General features: G+C 37.0%; 1 protein-coding gene across 3 annotated transcripts in view; it reads left to right on the top strand.

The window, feature by feature from the left end:
- esrrga (estrogen-related receptor gamma a) overlaps nt 1-24,664 on the top strand; it is a 256,814-nt gene that overhangs the window by 12,064 nt on the left and 220,086 nt on the right. Inside the window, exons 1-2 of one of the 3 annotated variants that reach the window (XM_059025329.1) lie at nt 2,686-2,782; nt 4,268-4,511. The exons of 1 other annotated variant lie outside the window; for it this stretch is intronic. The gene's annotated coding sequence lies outside the window, so the exon portion shown is untranslated. Of the gene's footprint in view, nt 1-2,685; nt 2,783-4,267; nt 4,512-24,664 lie in introns of those variants that run through there. One more of the 3 variants, XM_034018875.3, reaches the window with a different exon arrangement.

Here is a 24,664-nt window from a genome sequence, read left to right as displayed (position 1 = left end):
CCGTCAGAATGGCGACTGCACCCTCAGGTGGTGTAGTGCATTTGGGAACACTTTGGAGAAGCACAGGTCAACCTCTTTGCCATGGCAGAGACGACCCATTGCCCCCTGTGGTTCTCCCTCCGCAGCCGCGGAGGTCCACTAGGCGTTGACGCCTTAGCGCATGAATGGCCCAAAGCACCTTTATATGCGTTCCCGCCTATACCGCTGCTCCCTGCCTTCCTCGAGAAGGTCAGGAGAGAGGAAGCGACAATTCTCCTGGTGGCCCCTAGATGGCCTAGGAGAACCTGGTTTTCGAACCTCTGCCAGCTGCTGCAGGGCCAGCCCAGGGAGATCCCGCTGCGCATGGATCTCCTCAGTCAGGCGAAAGGCACCCTCTGGCACCCAGAACTGGGCAGACTCCAACTGTGTGTCTGGCCCCTGAACGGGACCGTCTGTCCGCCCTAGGGCTCTCAGACGCAGTAGTGAGTACACTACAGAATGCTAGGGCTTCTTTCACAAGAGCGTTGTACACCTATAAATGGAAATATTTTAAAAACTGGTGCATGGCCAGAGGCCATGATCCCATGTATTGCCCTATATCAGTAATATTACAGTTTCTGCAAGATCTACTAGAGGCGGGTAAATCCCCCTCTACGTTGAAAGTGTACCTAGCACACTTACTAACATTCCCATCAACTCAGTATCCCCGGGCGCTCATATACTGGCGACCCGTTTTCTAAAGGGTGCTTGGTGGTTATGTCCTCCTATTAAGGATGTCCTCCCCGAATGGAGTCTAGTCGTGGTACTGGAGGCTCTCACTGAGGCCCCGTTTGAGACCATAGATACCATAGAGCTGAAATATCTCTCTATGAAGACAGCCTTTCTCATTGCTATCACCTCCGCTAAGCGGGTCAGTGACCTACAGGCACTGTCCGTGTACAGTTCCTGTATGAAGGTTTGGGACGATGGAAACTGTATCGTTGCGCACGAACCCTGCTTTCCTCCCTAAGGTGATTACACTTGAATCAGTCAGTGGAACTAGAGGCTTTCCATCCCCCTCCCTTTGTGGAGGAGTTGAATAGGAGATTAAATTCCCTCTGTCCAGTTCGGGCATTGAGATGTTATGTGGATAGAACAAGAGCGCTGCGTCAGTCTGAGCAGCTCTTCATTTGCCATGGCGAACGGACCTGAGGTCAAGCCCTCTCTAAGCAGCGACTGTCCCATTGGATTGTGGACACCGTTTCGACTGCATATACTAATGCCGGCCTACCCCCACCTGGGAGGGTGGCCGCACACAACCAGAGGTGTGGCTACATCATGGGCCCTCTTTAGAGGTGCCTCATTGACCAATATATGTACTGCGGCTAGCTGGACTACCCCGCTTACATTTACCAGGTTCTACCGACTTAATGTCGTAGATCCCTCTATGCCTTTAATAGGCACTAGGGTCCTTGAGGTTGCACGCTCACACCACCAACACTAGATGGCGGTAGCGAGATGTCCCTCAGATACTGTCCGCTCATTCTCCCTCACGACGGCTCTGGTATACTTTCCCAAAAGTATCATTGGCAGTCATCTTTGAATTGAAAGGGAACGATAGGTTACGGATGTAACCCCGGTTCCCTGAAAGAGAAGATGACCGGCAACCTTGTGATGTCACATCACTCGTACGCGTGAGTTCAATGCAAAAGAGACTGACATCTCCGCGCAGTGACTATTTATTACCTCGGTGAGGCGGAACCGGGGACATCACTCTGCGGTGGGGCCTATCGGCAGCTTTGATAAAAAATGCTCAGGGAATACCTGACAAGCAGGCATATCCCAAAAGTATCATTGGCGGTCATCTTCTCTTTCAGGGAACCGGGTTTACATCCGTAACCTATCATTATTATTCTTTATAGTTGTTTCTGCATCGAACATTATTTGTTTTTATAAAGACTACTCAAAGCTGATTGTGAGGAAGTGAGCATATTACTGTAGTGTGGCGCTGTGCACTGAAACCCATAGGCAAAGCATTGTGAAGTGAAGCCTTTGGAACACCAACATTTTTCCTCACCTCATGCAAAATGAGCCTTAAGTAGTCTTTTCAGAACCTTTTTTTTTTGGATAAAGAATACACATAATGGAGATCTATGCAAATATGCAGTAAACTGAGAGAAACTCGTTGGGATTCCTCTCGTTTTAAATGCACTATAAATACAATAATTGCTTGTGTAATACACAATATTTTGATTTTCATTTAATTTTTTTTTATTAAATATTCTTTTTCCCCGGAGCATACTATGGTTTGAATCAGTACACAGTTGCTTTTAGGACATTTTAGTAAATAGTGCCTTTTCAATTTTCAAATTATAATTCTGTTTAATTTGAATTTATACAATACAGGTATTCACTAAAATTGACAGTCTCGTTCCAAGCTGTCATTGAGAAAACAGCTAGAATGACGTTTTGGGTCATACTGAGTGTGGACTGGTACATTATAATAAACAGGGAAAATCCATTTAAAACCTGGTTTATGTTTGACCTTTATTTCGACAAATAAATAACATTTGTTCAGCAATAGTCTTACAGGTAATACATAACCGTGATACGACAAAATAGACCTGTTTGTTTATACCATATAGATCAGACATTAAGTTAGCTCTCCTGTGGACCCCTATTTATGAAATACAAACGCCCAGTTTAGGAGGTGTGTAGATTGCAATGCTCCAACATGGAGTGGACCAAATAGCAAGAAAGCGGCGTCTGCCCCTTTAAAAACCCATTTACCCGGACACCTGCTACTACAGATTTGACTTCCAAGGTAACAAACCCTTTATAATCGCTAAAGTAAACTTACAATAAATCTATCGTATTGCGAGGTATTTAGTCCCCTTTTCCATTAGATCTTACCAGGTATAACCACAAGAAAGCAAGCAACAACTATCTGGGTTAAAATGATACATTTCGCACACATTTTTATATAATTTTGTGAACATGACCAGATGTGTTCCGTTTAAAGTCATACTAGTGCTGCCTCTCAGTACTACCGATACAAACTGTCAGGGGTTACGTGTTGTTATATAGAACCTTGCGGGCTGTGACCATCTTTAAAACATTCGGAGGCACTGGTATATTTGTATCAACAACGTAACTCGGGGCTAAGGTGCTGACGAGGGATGCATATCATTTGCGAGCTAGCGGGCTTGCCCTTGAAATGTTTGGTAACATTGAGAGGTGGGCTAAAACAGGCCTGGAGTAAGTGTTTCTTCTGTTCCTGAGAAATTTCTGCTGGTTTCAGTTATGTTGTGAAACCACATGGGGCTGCGTTGCTGGGAAGCATGCTTCTGTGTTGGTTGATCTGACTTACCATAATGTGTATATGACGCCGTGTGAATGCATTGTTTTGTACACCTGTCTAAAGTTTGACTGCTGAGGGGAGGTAAACTCCAAAAGTTAGAAGTTTTCTCACTCTGCCACGCTTTCAAAATTTTCTTTCTCGTTTACACAAAAATTGTACTGAACCCATGGTGAAACAACAAATGTATTGGTATTAATTCTAAAATATTTTTTGTATAACAAAAACAACTAAATTCATGTTTAGCTTTTCAGTTACAGATAAACATGCAGATGAACTCCAAGTGCAGCAAGTATTAGTCAGAAGCAAACTTGTTTTGTTTGTGAATGAGGATTAAAAAGGGTAAAACAGGCTTCAAGGGAAGAATCTGAGTATAGAGTGAAACTGGAAATGACATTTAAGATTTATTATGGAATAGGATTTTTTTTGTGACTAATGGTGATTGGTTGAACAAGTTATGAAGCACTGTAGGGTGTTTTAATCCATTTAATTTTGGTCTGTATTTGTTGTTTGCTTCACCTGCTTTACTATCCTAAACGATGGTCACAGTCTTAAGTTACCTTCTGGAATAAGGAAATCAATTAAGCTCACTGGCTAGGTAGCTTTTCTAAACAATTAGTAAAGTTAGACTTACTATATGGAATTGAATACAATTTAATATTGAACCAACAACATGATCTAGAACCACATAACAATCTCCAACGTAATAAGGAAATGTTATAGAATGTTAAGCTAATTGCAATATAATGGAAATACAAATTTTCAATTCAGAAAAATGTCCTCTGTGTATTAAATTAGTTATATTTTTCTATAAGATTCAGAGACTTTTCATACTTCATGGTATACATATATCAAATTGGTGGTTAAAGTCAGCTTCCATTCCAGAGTCTGGCACCGACTCCCTTGAAATGTGATGCTATTGCTTTTCAGTAAAGCTTTTTTTTTCTGCAGGGATGCAATAGGAGCTCAGCTGGTACTGTGTACTCGTACACAAGCTAAAGACAACCACCCAGTAAAGCTAGCAGCTTTTTATACAACCGTGACTTGCCAAGATCTGTCTTCTGAATGATTTGTTAAGAAATTTCCAACCAGATCAGAACTAATCAGGAACTGCTGCATGCTGTATTTGTATGCTGCACTGAAGAAAAGACATCAGACGTTTATCCTTGAAACTACTAAACTCTAAGAAGAATCTGTAAGTACATTTGATTTAGGGTAATACAGAGAAGACAGGATTTGAAACCGCCTTTAAAATGCTAAGTAATTGAAAGATAGTTTTTGCCTGATATAATCTGAACTAATTTGAATCATAAAACTCTTGTCCATCACTGTTTACAGCAAACAGCACTACAGGATTTCCATTACATGAGAGTAGATGTTAAAACTTCATGCTGATTTGAACTCGGCTAAAATATTTAGAAGTGGAAAGTATTGTGCATCTGTGTTTTGTCGGGTTAAACTTTTGTTGTTCTTGTTAATGATACACTACCTAACACTATTACAGGTTGTAGCTTTCCCTTTATTCTATGCATACAGTCAGTTTATTAAAATATTTCCTTAGAGTATGCTTAAAGGTGCTTGGCACTATTTACTTACTGTATAATGTAATGCAAGTGTTCATGTTCTACTTGAGTTGTTGTGGTTTAAGTAGAATGCTTCAATGTATACTGTTGTGCATTTGCTGTTTTATCCTGAATCTGAATGTACTGTAGTTTTCAGCATTACCAAGCGCCTGGTTTAGTGTAGCCTGGCTTGAAAATTATTCAGTTGATATAGAATACAGTATTTCTGCAAACAAATTGAGTGAGCACTACTGTACGTACATGGACTACAAGAAAAATATTTGTTACATCTAAAAGCTTATTAAAATATTATTCTTTTTCATTTTGTCATATTTATTCAGTGAAATTGAGATGCCCGTTGATCTATTGTTGCAGTCTTTAGAGGGGATTTATATCGAAACATGAATCTGTTCTGTGCTAATATATATATACAGTATATCCCCAGACAAAATCAGCAGGGTCCAGATAGGTTTGTTCTTTGATATGATGTATCCAGTGTTTTTTTTAAACATATACTTATACAGTATTAATAATGAATTCCATACATCATTCCATGAGCTTCTGTTTTTCCCAGTAACTGAGAACGATTGGAAGAGTAGTATGTCCTGTTTATTTTTACCTTTTCCTTACCTAAAGTTTCTTATTTTCATAGCACTAGTTGTTTCATTTTTTTATTTTTTATTTGCATAGTTTTATATTCTATAGTGTATGTACTTTTCAGTTTAATTCCTCACTGGAATCCCTGCGTGATAGATTATTTTAAGTGTGCTCCATTAATACGCAAGGAGTAGCGTTCCATTTTAACTAGTGCATGCTAAAACTGGTAACCATGGCTTCAGCTGCTACAAACTGCTGAGTTCAATGGCTTGTTGTAAACAATACAAATGAGCAGCCTTACCAGAGCAATCAGACATGAAATTATTTTTAATGGGAATTATTGTATAGATCACATACAACTGTAACATATACAGATTTAAAGACATAGTGTACCATTTCTGAGGCCTATTGTAAGTGAAAGCCTACACAGTTTTTTGTAATCTCCTGGCTGATGAAGTATATATTTCAGTTCTCTTAAGTCTGTATTCAGTGTAGGTTTCAAAGCAAAATGCTTGCAAATCCTGATGACTTGGAACATAAACTTGATCTTGTGATTAGTATTCTGTGTCATACTGTATTCTTTCAGTGTCTGTATTTTACAGACCTTTCAGTGATTATTATTGTAATACTTGTTAGAATATATAATACTCTATTGCATTACATTATATAATCTATCTATCTATATATATCTATATCTATCTATCTATCTATATATATATATATATATATATATATATATATATATATATATATATATATAATGTAATGCAATACAATACGTACAGAAAGTCATTCTATAATCTTAGTCTATCCCACATTGCATGAAACTATTTCATGAAATCTCTCTTTGATAATAGGCCGCTCCACAATTTGCTATTTTAAACCCTTTGTGCTGTAAAGATATATTTAGTTTCATACTGTGTCTACCTGCTTCTGTGAGCAACCAAGTTCTAAAAACAGAAACTTAGAATGAAGCCTACAATTAATCATATAGGTTCTAATCAAAAAAAAGTTTGTTGAAAGTATTTTAGTATTCTGAAGCAATGGAAAAAAAAAGTACTTTAAGGAAAACGTATGTTAAATGTTTTATTAGCTGGCTGTCTCCAGATGTAGCTTCCTAGTGGCTACACTATGTGAATAATTAACAAGCAAACAATGTTTTAAGTGAAATCTATAAACCAGAATACTGTTCTGTACAAGTATAATACAAGTCTTTAAATCAGTATCAATAATTAAATCTGTTAACCCTTGAGCAGACATTCCCCACTGTTTTCAGTGTGCCTTGTTAATTACTAACTTAAGCAAGTTGTTAGGAAAAACAGAGCTGTAAGATACTGGTTTCGAGTGTTTCTTGAATGACGGATGCTATTCATAAAGCTTTAACTCAGGTTATTTAAAGCATGTATGTAAAAATATGTTTTGGAGGATTAAATAATGTATGAAGGTTTTTTAAACTGGTTTTAAATAAAGCAGACGATCTAGAACAGTCAAAACAAACTTTAAAAACATTTTTATTTTTAGAAATGATACTGTAGCGTTTCATGCAAGAGGCAGAAAACAGGAGAGACGCTTGATTCCTTTTCAATCCTTTATTTGGATGCTCTCTCAGCACCCACCAGTCCACACATCTGTCAGCAATACAGGACACAAAACAGTGACAAGCAACACAACAGAATGCTGGGCACAGCCCATCTTATACACTTAGCTCCGCCCCCATATGCAAGTCAGGATGCAGAGCTTGCACATACATCCCATTGGTCCTTGGCAGCACGCTTTGGACCAATGGGAACACACACAGACAGGACCAATCACAGGGGAGGCACGGAACACAAACAAACAGGCTAGATATACACACACTGGTAAACACAGCGGCAGCGCGTAAACACATTAGAAACAGTGGGAATACAGGGAGGGAACTACAAATGCACAGAGTTTATTGTGTTGAAGATCGTTTGTTTCTTTTAAACTTTAATTGGAGATTACAGCACTATACATAAAAATAGATGTGTTTAGCGATTCTTTGACTCTAAAACAAGACATGAAACAAGATGAAGAGATACTGTGATTGCAGTATTTCCATAATAAATAGGTAGTGTAATCAAGGCTCTCGGGACGGGGACGCATCCTTTACACACGCAGGGTTTGTCGGGACTCTCACGTTAGTTGTTGTCTGCGTCCCTGGGACGTGCGTCTGCCCGTCTGACAAGGGCAGCCCCATGGAGGATATTTATTTTAAATTTTTATTTTTTTAAATCATTCAGGTAATGCAGCTGCGTTGTGTGAGGTTCAAACTCATACTTTGCGCTGTAGTTCATGCAGTGGAGAACTGGAAAACATGGATCTGAGAGTACTTGGATCGGAGCGGACTGAAAGACTGTACCTGTACTAAGTTGCTCCCATTTCACATAACCGCCTGTGAATGGTTGCTTGTTTTGCAGAAATCCATTTCAGGCTTTCTTGCTGACTGCTTTCAAAGCATAAACACTTGTGTTTGAAAGATGTTAGCGGCTGCTGACAGAAATAAATGGCTCAGAAGTTTAATGGATTTTTTTTCGCTGTCTACTGAGCTGTAATACTGCAAAGTTTAAGGGTCTACAGTTCCTTGTCAATTCTTTGCAATTTATTGTTAATTCTTGCGTTTTATTGCTTATTAGCATATTAAACAATATATAGGCTACTTTTTGTTTAGCATTAAGGACATTTAACTTTTATTGGTATCCATTTTTAAAAATGTTTTTACTGATAATATGACTAAGGCTGGGGCGATGCCTAATTTTTCACGATCGATATATCGATCTCCAAAAAAGCTGATGCATCGATTCATCAAAATCGATTAAAAAAAACAGCGGAGCTCTCCGTATCCCATATAGTACTGCACGCATCCCTGGTAGTGACTCACTAATTTGTATAAGCGCATCTTACCTGTTGACTCTCAGCCAAGAATTTGGACAAGTGAAACACACCCCCAAAAATCATGGTTTTGAGACCACGGATGAGGCCTGCAGTTTTTATTGAGAACTATTCTGACATCTTTCCTGCTTTTCCAAAACTTGCAGCAATTTCAATTACGATACGTGTATCTTGTGTACCAGCAGAACAGGGTTTTAGCTGTCAGAACAGAGTGCAGACCAGCAAACACTCTCGTTTACGTGAGGATCATCTAAAACATGACAATTTTTGACTTGGGTGCTAAAAGGAAAATTTTACAGAACTTTTAAACAAAAAAAACTGTAAATAGTTATGATGTAGACAGCTACCCGCAGAGACATTGGTACATGTTCTACAACACTGGTTTTTACATCTGATTGAACAGGGGATTTTCAAAAGAAAACATTTCATGGTAAGCTTGTCTTTATGTCTATTTCTACTACCGTTATTTATAACTTCGTTAATCTGAAATAGGTACACTGGAAAGTAATGTAACTATGTTGAGATAATATGTAAAAACGCAGATTTTGAGATGGTATGCTTTTTACAAATGCACGTTTTTAAAGGCTAGCGCGACCTCTGCATCTCTGAATGGTCACGCAGATTAGTTGTGATACCGGAGTATCCCAAACATCACTTTCTTTTCTTTCTTGCTGTCTTACTTTAGAAAACAATTGTCAAACATCGAAAGGCATTGAAGCTTGGTCGATACGGTATTTGTAATTCTAGCACAACGCTCTTAACTCCTGCACAGATCCAGTCCCATCAGTAAACACTCACAGGGGGCAGGGCAGAGGGGAGAAGGTGAGCTCAATCGCATGCAGATTCAGTGAGTCAGACCTGAGGGGAGCAGAGAAGCTCTGCGCTTAAATGCAAAAAATAATTGCAGATTCCAAATTTAATAAAAAATAAAAGCTTTTCTTTGCTTAAACCCTTTACACAAAAACAATGCACAGGCTTGACTATTGATAGTTGTCAAACGATACAATGCATTGTAATCGATGCATCACCTTAAATATGACGGATATTCATATATAATATACTCCACACTCTGCAGCAGTAGAAAATGCATACATGGAGAATATCTCCAAGTTTAAAAAAAAGGTCTAAACTCTCCATAATATAGTTTTGGAGTGTCTAAAATGTATTCTTTACTGGGGAGTTTTCGTGTATTGCACTCACGTGCACTCAACACAGCAGCTTGTAAAGTAAGGGATAACAGTAACACACGACAGGGTGTGCGTTGTGTTGCATTAACATATTGCTGTAGTTGGGTAGGCGGCACGAAGCGAAGCAACACAACGCACAAGCCCTGAGTGTTATCCCGCTTATAATACGGATAAAAGAAAATAAGAAAATAAAAAGTTATTTAAAAAAAAAAAAAATTTTTATTATATGTCCTTCCGCTTTGGAGACAAAATAGTCCATCAAACAAGGTCTTATTTGTTGTAAACATTAAACTGGAGGTTTTCAACGCTTCTGTTTATTGTAATTATAAAATGAATGAAGCCAAGAGCTGATATAACCCGCAATGTCAGCATTGTTAGTCACTAAGCATTTAAAAATGCCAATCATGTTTTTTTTGTTGATAATGAAAAGATACAGAAAAGGAGGCCAAGACAAAGTTCACTATCCACGCACTATTACTCCTGACCAGCCCAATTACCTGTACGCACTGAAGCATAAATTATCGTAGACCGTTTACATTTTCAAGACAAACTGTTTGTAAGTTGATTACCATTTCTTTGTTTCATCAAATCAATAAAAACAAAAGCTGCCGAAGCATTTTTGTTTTCTTCGACTTGATGAAGTTGTTGACTTGTTAAGTCTTTGTGGCTCATTCTTTTTATTTTTTCTTGTAATTCTAGCCACTTGTCCACTGTCATGTCTCCGAAAAAATCTAAATATGACGAAAGGAATGTCATTCATTTTTAAAACTTTAAAAGACCTCTCACAACAATGTGTATTTATTGCGAATGTTGTGTATTGATCATTTATTAATTAAACTGTGCTTTGGCAAAAATAAGTTTTGCCGTGCATTGTACAGTACTGAATTTTATAACTATATGGTAAAAAATCCTCAACAGCCAATCAGCGTGCAGCATCCAAACATTTGTTTTGTAAACAAAGATTATAGCTGGAGATTCATAGCTCCAACTGTGCACGACAAAACTTATTTTTGCCAAAGCACAGTTAAATTAATAAATGATCAATACACAACATTCGCAATAAATACACATTGTTGAGAGGTATTTTAAAGTAACTTCACAGATTATTAATTCACACAAATTAATTTCTACTGTAATTATCAATTTAAAAATAAAACAATCTGTTTTTCCCCCTTTCAGTAAATTTGTGTTATGAAAAGTAAACTAGAACCATTCTTTAAAATCCAGTTGTAAAATAACATTGCTCACAGAAACAGGCCCGCCCATTGCATTAAAACAATAAAAGTAAGTCTACGGTTATTCTTAGTGCTTATTTTTCAGTCAGCTATACTGTTTATTCCGCCGTGATCCAAAAAAATAAATTCAGGGGTCCGCGAACAAAAAAGTTTGAGAACCACTGCTCTAGACGTCTCTCCTCTACCAACCCAACCTACGATCTCACAAGCTATTCTTATAGGCCGGGATCCCACCCCGTGAATTGCATGGGTATAATATTTTATAATAATCAAGATTGGTACCTACTAAAGGTGAAAACGAACCTTAAAGCAGTAACAGATTAACACTTACAGATCCTCTAATTGGAAGCCATGGGTTATGGAGTGTGTAAAGCTAGTAATGTTTGGGTCCCTCGAGTGGCTCACCTGGTAAAAGAACAGGTTTGTGTCCTGGCTGTACAGAGTAGCCAGTCTTTGCTGGGGATTCTGAAGGTAGCATCCCATTGGCTCTGGTGCTCCCGTGAGTTCAGGAGGCAAAACCCTCAGGGAATGCTTCTCCTCATTGCGCTACAGTGAACCCTCCTGGCTAGGCAGGGTATGGCATTGATTTATTGCACAGAACTGGGGTAGGCAGTGATTGAGGGGAGGCTTTACCAGTTCATACTGGTAAACTGTTTACCAGTTTCTGCAGTTTTCAGCTGTAATATGGGAATTGGTTTGTAGTGCAGTTTCAGACCTTGTTTTGCTAGATTAGAGACAGGATTCCCATTATAACCACTGTATTACAGCGAGGCAGTTTTAGCAAACAGCAATATACAGTTAATTTGTCTGAATTTTCAATTTAAGGGAATTCAAATGCAATTGGCAAGAAATAGATGTCTACAATTATTTATTTCAGCAATTTTCTTTGTAAAACTCCAAAAATGCTAATTCAAAAGTATTCATACCCTTTGATGCTATAATAATGTTGTCTACAAGGTGCTAGAAATGTCATTATGATAATGCAGAACCTAATTCTAGAAATGTCTACAATGTACTGGATTGTAGGTGAACATTCTCAGAGAGTATAAAAGGGTTAGGCATAGGATGAGTGCAGTCATTACCAATAAGTCAATATGTGAAAAAGTAAGAGCTATCTGAAGACCTTTAGGCAGAAAATAATTCATTGTCTTAAAGCTGGAGAAGGATGCAAGAAGATTTCCAAGGATTTGAGTATCCCAATTTCAACTACTGTTTTCTGTTATCAAGAAGTACAAGACACGTGGTACTGTCACAGTGCTCCCTCGGTCTGGAAGAAAGACAGTTCTTTCACCAAGAACAAGTAGAAGAATTTTGAGGAAGGTTAATAACAATCCGAGATTGACTGCCAAAGATATTCAAAGTGAATTGGCTGCAAGTTGGACTGGGGTTTCCATTTCAACCATAGGTTGAGTATTGCATGGTTAAGGTCTCAATGGTCGCAGGTAAAGGAAAAAGCCACTCTTAGGAAAACGTCACAAGGACAGTCGCTTAAAGCAAAACTGCATTTGAATGATGGGTATGAGTTCTGATCAAAGGTTTTGTGGAGTGATGGAACAAACATTGACCTATTTGGTCATGCTGATAGTCGATATGCTAGGAGAAAGTCTGGTGAGGCGTACAAAGAAAAGAACACCATACCTAATATCCTTGTATGGGGCTGTTTCTCCTCTAATACCACAGGATATTTAGTATTACAAAATATTTTTCCTATAATTTGTTTTACAGAAATTTCTAAACATTATACATTTCCATTTGGGTATGTAAACTTTTGACTACAACGAGAGAGAGAGAGAGAGAGAGAGAGAACAATGGGTAACTAGAAAAATATGCAAATTTCAGCATTACAAGAGCCAATCAAATCATGTGAAAGTCACCTAAAGGCTTCTACATTCACAGCGTTTTAAAAGTAAAAGCTCACATATACAGTCGCAGACAAAAGTATTTGGGCAGTTTAAAAAAAAAAAAAGAGAAAAACCACAAAGAAAGTGATTTCTATAATTACTAATTGTTATATTGAGAGATATAAATTAAAGTATAGATTCAGCTTTATAATAAAACAATAAATTATTACATAGAATGCATAAAATAAAAACAAAACAAAAAATAATGTCACACTTTGACAAAAGTATTTGGGCACCCTTACATTTAGTATTTTGTGAGCCCACCCTTTGCTTCCTTTACAGCTTGCAGTCTTTTTTTGTATTTTGAAACCAGTTCCTGGCATCTTTCCGGAGATATTTCTGCCCATTCTTCAATACATACAGCTTTGAGTTCTGCAGTCAACTTTGACTTCCTTTTTGCAACAGCGGCCTTCAAGTCAATCCACAACATCTCGATGGGATTCAAGTCTGGGGACTGAGATGGCCAATCCATAACTGTAATCCTCCTTTTTTCAGAAATTCCTTTGTAGACTTTGCAGAATGCTTAGGGTCATTGTACTGATGGAATACAAACATTCATCCAATAAGTCTTACAGCACATGGTAACAAACGAGAGTGCAAAATATTTTGCAGCATTCATTGATCCTTGTACAATACAAGGGTCTACAGTGCCTGAGGAAGAAAAACAGGCCCATACCATCACACAACCTCCACCATGTTTAACACTGGGCTGATGAACTTTTCTTTAAACTCTTCTCCTCTCTTCTTCCAAACATATTGTTGCTTTCTTGGTGAAAAAAAGTTATATTTTGGATTCGTCTGACCATAACATTTGGTTGAAGAAATCATCAGGCTTCAAGTATTCAATGGGAAAACTCCAATCGCTTTCTTTTGTGTATTGTTTTTAACAAAGGTTTGCAGCTTGGTTTTCGCCCATGGAAATTCATCTTGTTAAGGTATCATTGAACTGTTCGCTCATGAATTTCTTGACCATCTTCTTTCAATTCTTGTGTCAAATCTTTTGCAGTAATCTGAGGATTTTGCCAGGCTGCTAGAACGATTCTTCTTCCAGATTTTGCAGAAATCTTTCTAGTTCTTCCACACCTAGAGCTAGTTGCAGTAGTTCCTATTCTCCTGTGTTTGTCAATAATAGCCCACACAGTGCTTTTCGGTAAACCCAGTCTTTCTGCTATTTTCTGATAGTTTCTCCTTTTTCGTTTAGTTGTATCACTGCCATTTTGAGATTGTTGCTGTAATCTTTAGTTTTAACAATTTGTGTTGCTTTTTGTAATCACAAATCTCCAATTTATTTTCATTACATGATGATTATGTATTTATTTATTCTATAATTATCATCAAGTGTTAATTTTCAATCATGATAAATATGTTGATTGCAGTAGCAGCTCCTGACTTTAAGTGGGGAGGCTAAATATATATATTGTTTTTTTTATTTATTTATTATATGCAATAAACATTGCACGTTTCAAAAGGTACTTTGTAATTTAATAAGAAATGTAATGCAGTAATATAGTATAAGCATCACGTAAGAATATAACACAACATCGTGGACTTGAGTCTTGAGTGATGTAATTTGTAGAAAAATATTTTTAAATAACAGAAATCCACTGGGAAGATGAAGAGCTGGTTTGAAACAGCAAATAGCGAATACTCGCAGTCAACCATTTTTTTTTGTACCATGAGCAATTAAAAAGGCAATTTTATTTTGGTCCTCCCTGTTGAAGAAGGTCCATTTTAGGCTTTGGATGACCTATATTGTTATTTTTTCATAGTATCAAATTAGTTTTTGCATGTTATTTTTCATTTTATGCATGTTCTGTAATAATGTGTTGTTTTATTATAAAGCTGAATCTCTACTTTTAATTTATATCGTTCAATAGAACAAGTAGAAATTATTGAAATGACTTTCTTTGTGGTTTCTCTTTTTTTTACCTGCCCAAATACTTTTGTCTGTATGTTGGACATTTTTATATTTTGAGATGTATTTGAATTGATATCTTCATGGACTTATAGATATTAGAATGTAGGTCAATATGACCTACTTATACACAAGTCCTGGTCTTTGTTTCCACATACAAGTTGTTGTCAAAAGTTTACATGCCCCAATGGAAATTCATAATTTGTAAAAATCTTTTGTAGCAAAAGTTTTGCTTTTGTGGATAAGGGAAAAAAGTTACAAGAAATAGATGTCTATAATTATTTATTTTAGCAATATTTTTGCAAAACTCTTTGAATTAAATAAAAACTGCGAATTCAAAAGTATTCATACCCTGACAAGGAAAATTAAATTAACAGCTAGTTGAGGCACCTTTAGTAATAATAACCTCTTTTAAACGATTAGGATATTTGTCAATGAGCTTTTGGCATGATTCTTTAGTGATTTATGACCATTCTTCAACACAAAATTGTTCCAGTTCATTCAAATTCCGAGGACGTCTCTTGTGCACAGCCTACTTTAACTCATGCCAAAGATTCTCCATCGGATTTAGATCGGGACTTTGACTAGGCCATTCCAGAACCTTGAATTTATTCTTCTTTAACCATTTTGAAGTAGATTTTGATGTGTGCTTTGGATCGTTGTTGTGTTGGAACGTCCAGTTGCTTTTTAAACCAAGTTTTATAGCAGAGGGTTTCAGATGATTGACCTTTTGGTATGCTATGGAATCAATTTTACCATGTATTGCATCTAAATTTCCTGTGCCATTAGATGAAAGACAGCCCCCATGAACGATATTACCACCTCCATGCTTGACAGTAGGTATGGTGTTCTTTTCTTTGTACATCTCAACAGACTTTCTCCAAACATAACGACTATCAGCATGACCAAGTAGCTTGATTTTTGTTTCGTCACTCCACAAAACTTTTGACTAGAACTCATATCCGTCATTCAGATACTGTTTTGCAAACTTTGAGATTGTCCTTGTGACGTTTTCCTAAGAGTGGCTTTTTCCTTGGCCTGCAACCATTTAGACCTTTACCATGCAATAATCGACTTATGGTTGAAATGGAAACCCCAGTCCCACTTGCAGCCAATTCACATTGAATATCTTTGGCAGTCAATCTCGGATTGCTATTAACTTTCCTCTACTTGTTCTTGGTGAAAGAACCTTATTTCCATGAGTCTTGTACTTCTTGATAATAGAAACAATAGTTGAAATTGGGATACTGAAATGCCTGGAAATCTTCTTGTATCCTTTTCCAGCTTTATGACAATAAATAATGTTCTGCCTAAGGTCTTCAGATAGCTCTTTACTTTTTCCCATATTGACATAGGGGGGGTGAGCTGTGTCAGAAAATAACATTATCCCAAATAGCATCATGAATGAGAAAAACCAGGCAGTAATTGGGCCTGTTTACAACAAGCTAGCGTGCTGCACTTTGTCAACGTCATTCTTATTCTTAAAATAAATTATACTGTACTTGTATTTCTTTTCAAAGAAAATCAGTATACCATTTAGACCCCAGAATAAAATTAAAACCCTTCTGTAGATTCCTGGAAACTTGTTGTTTTACTTCCACAAATATAAGTGGTTGTGAAAAAAATGGACATACAGTTTTCTTTCTGGATATAAGTTTGGCATACCAGCAGTTTATATGTTTTTGCAATATTTCCCTTATTTAAAATATTGATTCAGGATCAGTTTCTGAAACCATCTGAACAAGTCTCAACCAAAAGAACTTGTGTTGGTGTAGAGAGCTTCATAAAGTTCAAATGTGAACATAGTCATTTCCACTTCCGGGACATAGGCTCTGTGTATGTGGAAGAGTGATCTGAGTATGTACCGCATCTCCTGAAAAAAGACATGGGCGCTGGCAGGCATTCAAGTAATTTGCAGGGCGTTCTAGTAATATGAAGAAAACTTCAATCATCTTAAGGTGTTGTGGGCTAGTCGATGAAACACCAAGGAGGAAGGTGCCCACTTGAAGACCCCAGAGAAGTACCCTACTGAGCATATCTGCAAGGGGGGGGGGGGGGTAGTGGAAGACATAATGGGTCATATAGGCCTATGGGCAACTGCCCCCCCTGCCCCATTACAAATGACACCGCTGCACTGCAACATGTGCCACGTGGGAGTGCCCCAGGCCCATTTAATACAAAATTTTGGTAATTTAAATTGTGGGAGTCAAAGTAGAAATAAAGAAGAGCATTATCACAGTCATCTGCTTAAGTCTGTCATCAGTTCACAGAGATGCTGAACGTCCCTTTAAGGAATTTATAATATAACCACTCTACCTGCAGGACTTCTCATACTGCCCATATAAGTTGTAAGACCCATCACATTTTAAAGGTTTATATCCCCTATGGTCTAACAAAGCCATTTTAAATCTGAAACCCATGTGAACTTATTTGTGGTGCTGGTTCAGAACTTGTTTGCTGAAAATTTTGAAACTCTTTCAAAACTAATGCAATATGTTTTTTATTTCAACAATCTGAATGTTCAATCTGTTTTAATGTACTGTATTAAGTGATATTATTAAGGGGAGCAATACATTGGGGAGGTGGAGGTGTCGTCAGCTAAAATATGGTAAAAGTTTGTTTTAAAAAAATAATAAAAAATAAAAGAAATTGAAAATACTAATCTGATTTTTAAAGGGGTACCTAGCAAGAAAGCAGCCACATTCACAACCAGCCCAAATACAATTCCCCATACAAACCTGCTGTATTAATAGTCACAATCAAGAATAGTCAGATACTATTAAATGTTCATAAAGCAATCTTTTACCAGTTGATCTTGAGCATGCTGAACTAAGTGGAGATGAAAGAGAGTTCTAAACAAACTAAAGTAACTGCATGGTTTCATCTCAGCAGAGGGAAGACTGGGGTTGACTTTTAGAAAGTTTACTATTTGTTCATTGCATTAAGATGAACTGCATCTGTATCCCAGCTAAATCTATGTAGATAATATATACAGCAGTCTCTCGCTCATACAGACACTGTTATGCCGTACATTCAGATTGCGGGACACAACGTATGTCTCCCAGTAATAACCAATATAGTGTTACGCTATGTCATTGTGAATTGCATCCAAAGAGACATTGTGAAAACAAGGCTGTTATGCTGACATCATTAAAATAAATTGAGCACTATAAATGTATGTGTGTGATTTTCTTTTTTTTATATATATATATATATATATATATATATACAGTATATACAGTATATATATGTATATGTATATGTATATATATGTGTATGTGTATATATGTATATATATATATATATATATGTAGATATGTATATGTGTGTGTGTGTATGTGTGTGTATATATATATATATATATATATATATATATATATATATATATATATATATATATAAAGAAAATGAATACTGGACCACTCACTATTTCGACAGTTTAGCGAGGGACTACTACTGTATAAAGTTTTTTTTTTAGCCTCAATGATATTACTTACAAATAGCTTAGGTAAAATGTATACCATTTACAGAAACAAAGGAACAAAAATATAATAAATAAATGATCCCATAGTGGTTGTTTACATATTTATTTAAGTGATGCACATAACATATCTTTTATGCAGTTTTATTTGCCTAACCAAACCTACATAAAGACAATCTGACTATCAAACAAAAGCACCATTATAAAGGAAAAAATATGTAATTTGGGCCAAGTAGGTGCATTACTGCTGTTAACGTCAGCCCTGTATGCAAAGTAGGTTTTGTTTAGCTGTGTAAATGAAAATAGCTAATCAATTTTTTCCCCTTATTTCATGCCCTGTGGTTTTTGCACCACCCCCACCAGCTGGTTAATCATGCACAAGCTGAACACTTCATTAGCCAGAACATGTTTGCCCGTGAGCATTTTTCTGTGGTAAATTAGTTATTTCTATTTATACAGTTAAGGCAGGTCAAAGGTCATGGGGGTGAGAAAGGTAAGGGATGAAATTAATATAGGGCAGGTTTTCAGGCTAAGTCTTTCTTTTTTTAATATTGCACTTTCTGAAGGAGTTATGCATTCATTTAGGATATTATTAGGATTTCATATAGCAGGTTTGTAGGGCAACAATGATTCTGTTACAATACAGACACCCTCAGTGCACAGTACATATGAAGAAAATGATAATACAGTATATAATACTGAGTGCTTAATGGTAACTAGACAATAATTACCAGTACATACAATTGTTTCAAGGTGTTACTACTTAATCTAACCTTACTGAAATAACCTGTTTTTACTAGGAAACAGATAAAATACCTGATTACAGTGACCTGAGTTAGTGGAGGCCATACATCTATCCACCTATATTTGACTAGATAACAGATTACTACTGAAAACAGTGTTTCGCCAAATGATGCCACACGCTAAAGCTTGTGAATACCAAAAGCGCAAAGCTTACTTGAGTTAAAGTATTTGTTATACTGCACTATATGATTTGGGAATGGCTTGAATTTTAACATAAGTTGAACAACAACAATCTAAATTGCCTAATAGTAAAAAAAACAAATAACGTGATGTTAAAGTGTGTATGCACACGACAGTAAGCAGAGCAAATAAATAGTTGTAAATACACCAGGGCCGTAGCCAGCCATGAAAAATGATCTAGGCACTTGCCTGTGTTTAGCTGCGAAAGCACATGATAACCAGCTCAAGCTTTTCTGACCAGTCAAATTGATAGGCTGTTTGGCTGTGTTCTGATTTATACTCATGAATATGCATTTGACTTCTATTAATGTGATTGGCCAGCTGCGAGGCTCCTTGCAAACCGCAGCCCTATGAACTCGACACAACCCTCAACTCAACTACCAGTGTCAATCCTGCACTGTCTGAGATACACCTTCAAGTATCTCACTTCAAATGCATAAAGGGATGAAATGCATTTTTATTTGCGGCAAAGCAATATGTAAAAGAGCCGAAATAAATAATCATTAGTGTGATTTTAACCGAGACACGTGCCTCGGGTGCCTCCTAGCTGGCTACTATGGAAGACTATCCAGGTCAAAAATGCGTTACTTATCACACGTTCAAATATTTAGTACACGTATTGAATTTGACCAATCAGAATACATAAAAAACTATGCATTTTCTATGTAAGGGCTGGTCATTTTACAGTAGTACCTACCTAGGGGCGCGTAGTGATGGTGGTTTAGTCCCGCCCCCCCCCCCTTACATTTTATTAAAGCAAAATTAAATTGTTACTTTTTACAAAACCAGTAACAAAGGGAATCGAAGTGGTGTTTTTTTTTTTTTGTTTTTTTTTTGGATTGTGACCAAAAATGTAACGGTAACAGTTTATGATGCATAACACACTGGAATGGAATATAAACGTAATAATAAAATATTAAAATGCATCCATTTCGCTGGGATAGAAATTCAAAGTAACAATAACAGGTTCACAGAGATTTTTTTTTTTTTTTTTGTATTTTTACTTTGTCGTATTTAAATTAAATTGATCGGGAAACTAATGATGACGTGGAATAATAATAATAATTTTGCTGACTATAGAATTCCCCAACTCCTCTGTAGCCTCACATTTTCCATGAGATTGGCTATTTAAGCCAAACCAAGTGACAATAGTAATAAAATAAAAAATGTATTTACTGTAGTAGGCTTACATGTTTTTATATCCTACCTCAGCAGGGGTTTTCAACCTTTTTTCATTTTTTTATATTTTTTGTTTAACTGTACCCCTTCTGTCTGGAGGTTTCAGCTCAAGTACCCCTTTACAATTTTCAGTCGACTGAATTGTACCACAGTTGCAATAAAAGGCAGAATAATCTGATAAACATTTTTTTCCCATTTTTAATACGGTTTATAATTTTTCACAACAGTTTGGGACTGACAAACTGCTGGTTTAGGACAGAATACCAAACAGTAGGCTTAATTCTTAAAACTTAATTACATGTCTTTGGATGCATAGAATTAAAATACAGTATTTAGTTATCTATTTGTAAACCCTGGTATTCGCTTTCTATTCTGCAAAGTTATTATAAATAATACTAAATAGCCTGCATTGTAAATGTGAATAGCGGGCTCATTATAAATAGCGGGCTCTGGCTACCACTGTATGAGGTCCGTCTGTCCTATCATTTGTATGTTACTGTAACTTTTGTCAGACATTCAAGGTAGACAGACGGGAATATACGTTTAAGGTTTAGGATACGTTTATTAAATAAGACAAAAAACATTTTTAAGGGTAACCTGTCTGCAACTATGCTTAAAGCCTTCTAATTTTCCTGATCCTTGTAAATCATAAAGCAGTTTCTTAACTAGAAGCTCTTTAACCCTCCAGCCCTATACAGAAATTGGAACGACAAATTAAAAAAAAAAACATTTCATGGAACAGAAACAAAAAATGTTTTGAAACGAAAACAATATTCATGATTTTGTTTATCGTTTAATAAAGTTTTTTGTTCGTTCCCTTTCAGCCTGTTCTCTGACTTTTTCCATTGTTTTCAAGCATACAATCATTTGAAAAAAGCGCTCTTCCCATGGTCTTACACCTTAGTGATCAACGACTAAGCATTACATCACAGCCAGCTAATGAAATTCAACATTACTGTAGCAGGGGGAGACCTGTGCTGACTCTTCTGGTGTATTCAAAGTGCTGCAGGAAGAGGGCAGCAGCCGTTCAATATCCGCCTGTTGGTCACGGCAGTGACATCAAGAGGTGGGAGAGAGGGTGTGTGGGCTTTCCTTCTCTCTGAGTGGCTGAGAGGCGGGTCTTGGGGGGGGATTGCTGGTCCTATAATATTCTGTTGTTCCCTCAGGTCTGTCCTTTTAAGAGACGTGCAGACACTCTGGTCCAGAACTGAGACATGGCCGAGGTGGAGAATTCCACAAGGACAGAGAACACAACAATAAAAAGAATAGTGGTAGCAGGGAAAACCATGGGTTAGACCCCATAAGTATTTTTAGCAGGCTGGGAGCGGCGAGAGTAGTACGGAGACCCGGGCCGTGCGTGTAGCGACGGTCGGGGTGAAGCTGCCGAGTGCAGCACCTTTTATTTGTAGTTTTGATTACTGGTGTTTTATTTTCCTTTTTTCTTTCCCCTTTTGTTTATTTTTTTGTTGAGCACCTGTGAGTGCGCCTGCACCTGTAATCCGTACCGCCTTTGGTATTACTGTGGTTCTGTTTACCATCGTTGGTAGGCAGACCACAGTCAACAGCGCCCTCTGTGGGCTGAAAAGTGGAACTACCCACTATTAATAAAACTGGTCACCTGTGCAGTGTTTCAAGTTCACCTGTGTCTCCCTTGTGTCAGTAAATTACCCACCACCCTTCCACAATTACATTTAGCTTGCTTTTTCGGAGCAGCCAGCGAATCAAATAGCACTGTATTTGCCTTGTGGTCGGCTACATGCTAGATCCACGTTATGTGATCAGTCTTGTATTCACTCAAAATAAACAGGTACTATTATTAACTTCTTAAGTTATGTGCACAGACAACTAGCTGTAAAAGTATGTGTGGCAAGTGAAGCGCTTTGTTAATAATCAGAGATCTGCTAGTTATATTCCTGGATATTAAGACTTAAGACATTTTACCGTCGACTTGAGAACAGCAGTGTTTATTGTTAACAAATGTATTTTGTTGTATTCTCAATCATTTAACAATTCATGATTTAATTGTTCAGTGTTTCATTTTCATTGTTATATCCAAAAGAAGTATGTAGAAAAGTATACCGATGGTAGCAATGTTCCCCTTAGTGCATATGTAATTGATTACTTGGAGAGGATTTTTTTTCTGCATATCTTCTGTTTAAAACAGAGTAGCGATGCAATAAAAAATATGTAGGTTATGGTAAATATGTAATGCTCTGAAGAGATGTTTGTCACAAAAATGTTTTTTATACGGCAGATGCGTAGAGCCCAGGAAATTATTATTATTATTTTTTTTTAAGTTAAAAACACCACAAATTTGAAAAGTGTAACAGAATGGAGAAAAAAATCAAGTGGCATATTTGATGGCGCCATGATCTCGATTAGCTGCAGAGTTTTTCAGACAAACATCGCATTGAGTTATTACTTTGAATGTAAGTACGCTAACCCACCGAGATTGTTGTAAAATGTCGTGGTTTTTAATTAAAAAAAAAAAAAAACTATTTGTAACCTCTTGTTCGAATCTCTGGGTTTAACTAACCCTGTAAAACCACCACCGAAACAAAATCCACTATTTACATATATTTACACACAAGTCGTGGACAGGGTATTCACCCTGGCACGCCACATTTACATTTTTAAATGCAATGTATCTTGAAAACCGCTTATCTAACTGATGAAATGTACGGACTTTAGTTATAAGTGTATCAGAATGTGATAGTTCTGTAATTAATAATTATTGCCAGGTTAATATAAAGAAGTACTAAATATCTTCACATATACTGGGACCTTTGACACTGTCTTTGTGTAAACAGCACTGGACAACAGCAAGTATGTTTAAAACAGGAACCTGTATGTTTATTTTTAACGGCACCCCTTGGCAGAGGGTTAGCCATAAATAAAAGCAAAACAAAGCAAATCAAAACAAGAACCTAACTCCATGCTGGAGCACTAACTAAACTTTAAACAGTCCCTGGCTACTAATCAGAGGGCTTAGCTGTTTACTGATTCATCAAAATGATGTTACACAGAACAGAGCAGAAATACAATGTTTTCAACCTTTTTGGTAGTCACCGAGTCTATACACAGGTCTCTGCCTTAACACACACAACCTCTGCACTATAAGACCGTCTTTTATATACCTGCCCGCTTGATTACAGGCTGGTGTGCCTCATTAGGAAACTGTGTTTCCACCACCTGGCTTTTGCTGGTCACAGAGGCATTCTGGGAAATGTACTTTCTTATCCTAAACGCCAAAGACTGCATTTTCCACTTTTCACTTATTTCAACCCCATCTCATCTTAAGTGGTATAAACTATGCAGTATTTGCTGCCCCATATACCTTCTATAACTTTCACCCATACTTTATCACAATTCCTTATTGGTAGGTGAAAGCCCCTTTATTAAAGTATCCAATGATTTTCATGGTAAAACATCTCAGCAGGTCTTTGTACTGTTTTAGCTCGTGGTGTAATGTAAGTAGTACAGTAGCAGGAACATGCCTACTATACTACTGTATATGTGATGTAGTAACAAGTAGGTTTCAATGGGGAGGAGTTTGTACAATTAAAACTGCCATGTGGGATTTAACAAACAAGTGCACTAGTAAAAGTGTAAATCAGTGTTGGATTCGAGTCCACCGTGTCTGAGTCAAGACCAAGACCAGGCTGTCCGAGTCCAAGACCGAGTCCCTGAAGTCTGAGTCCGAATCAAGACCGTCTGAGTCAAGTCCTCAAGTCCAGCAAAAATGTAACTGCCGGATATTTGGATAGTAATAATTTGAGAATAATTATTAGTACTACGACTACTAATAATCAGTGGCGGCTGGTGAACTTTGAGAGAGGTGGGGCATTGGAGAATAACTCTTATTTTATCCCCCAACCCTAACCCCCCCCGTATTTCACCTGTCCCACATAAAAAGGTTTTATACTACTTACACACGATGTACTGTATTTAACTGTTGTTCAGTTAAATACTTAACCCTATCAGTGATTTGAAATCACTCTGTGTCCGTTTCCTTCCAAAATATTTATGAGAATCCCCTTAATTTCTACTGACTGTGCATTACGTTACTGAAACGAAAGCCTGCGATATAAATGACCAGTGATACTAGGCTTGATTTCTGTATATTCAAATACATACAGAAGTAGTAGGCTATGTAAATAACTAGCTAGCTGTATTAAAACGTAGGGTATGAGGTTTAATCAGACAATAGGATGGTATGGCAGCTGAATTGGATTTTTCAAAAATGTTGGACGTTTTCTATCCCAGATTTTGCACATTCTATAAAAAACACCATTACCTAGAACCTCAACCTAAACAATATTAAAATAAAGTTATTAGAATAACTCCAAACTTATGAATGGAGTGAATGTAACTTTATTTTGGCTACAAGTTGACTA

This window comes from Acipenser ruthenus, chromosome 6, assembly GCF_902713425.1.
Source record: "Acipenser ruthenus chromosome 6, fAciRut3.2 maternal haplotype, whole genome shotgun sequence".
In the NCBI taxonomy this organism is placed as follows: Eukaryota; Metazoa; Chordata; class Actinopteri; order Acipenseriformes; family Acipenseridae; genus Acipenser; species Acipenser ruthenus.
Note: the sequence above shows the minus strand (reverse complement) of the source record. Positions and strands in the feature narration are given on the sequence as shown.